The sequence below is a fragment of the Egretta garzetta genome, unplaced genomic scaffold, assembly GCF_000687185.1.
Source record: "Egretta garzetta isolate BGI_Z169 unplaced genomic scaffold, ASM68718v1 scaffold57, whole genome shotgun sequence".
NCBI classification, from domain to species: Eukaryota; Metazoa; Chordata; class Aves; order Pelecaniformes; family Ardeidae; genus Egretta; species Egretta garzetta.
Genome location: NW_009260180.1, coordinates 809,355 through 810,425, shown reverse-complemented (window position 1 = coordinate 810,425; position 1,071 = coordinate 809,355). Strand labels below are relative to the sequence as shown.

The following is a 1,071-nucleotide window of genomic DNA, read 5'->3' as shown; positions in this document are numbered from 1 at the left end:
GCGGCGGGGGGGCAGGGTAGGGGGGCGGTAACGGGTGCCGTGCTCCGGTGCTGGCTGCCGCCAAACCCGTCCTCACCGTCCCCCTGGCTGTCACCTCAGGGCAGCTGGCGTCGGTGGACTGCTGCTGTGGGGAAAGGGGTGTTAAGCGGGCAGGGGTTTGCTGGGAAAAGAGTTTGGCATCGCTCAGGGAGTGATTGCTCGTCGTTTTACTGCGAAATATGGTTATTTCGGCATTGTGCTCGTTTTGGGGTGACAGAGCTGGCGCGGCGATCCCATGTAGTTGCTCTTCAGCAGGGGTAGAAACTCGAAACTGTAGAGGCAGCACCCGTTTTCTCACAGTCTCAGGAAGTTTTATGTCTGTTTGGAAAGAAATAATTTGGTTTGCCTTACTCTGTGTTTGTTTGTTTATTTTTAAAAGGTATCGTTTATACTATGTTATAGGAAAAGGAAAATCTTGGCGAGCAAATTCCAGGTTCCGTGTTTCCGCAGTACTGGCAATCCCCCTATCCCACGTCGGGTTTTCGGTTTTACCTTGCACGGAGGAAGTGAAATCTTCGCTCGTTTTTTAAAAATATTCTACCGCGGTGCTTCGCAGCGGACTATTAGAGGCCACCGCTCCTCTTCAATTCCCGAGTTAATGTCTAATCCCCCCTCTCGCCTAGGGGGGTGCGTTACTATCTTGCCGATTTTCGGAATAATATTACGGAGGTGAGTTGCAGGCTTTATTTTTTGTTGTGGGTGATGTGTGTGGAGGGCTTTACTGCAAGCTCAGGCGGCTTTTGACATGGATGTACCGGTAGGTGTGGCGTGCGTTATCTCCTTACATGTGCGCTGCCTGGCTGCCCCGTGGCGCGGTGGCGGGAGCTGCGGGCGCCTCAGGTGCAGGAGCCGCGCACAACGAGTGCGGTCGGGTTGGATTTTACTTGCGTTAGGCGATTGAGGCTGGTGTGTTGGGCAAGCGACGCGTTTTAGGAAGGCGGGGCGTTGGGTCAACACGCCTTTTGTTCGGCGCCGGCGAGCGCAGGGTTACAGCCCGCCGGAGTGACGTCCGCGGGGCGCGCGCTGCCCGCG

General features: G+C 55.6%; 1 protein-coding gene across 8 annotated transcripts in view; it reads left to right on the top strand.

Moving 5' to 3' along the window:
- Nucleotides 1-1,071, top strand: part of SUN1 (Sad1 and UNC84 domain containing 1) — a 33,421-nt gene that overhangs the window by 6,090 nt on the left and 26,260 nt on the right. The gene's annotated exons all lie outside the window — the stretch shown is intronic.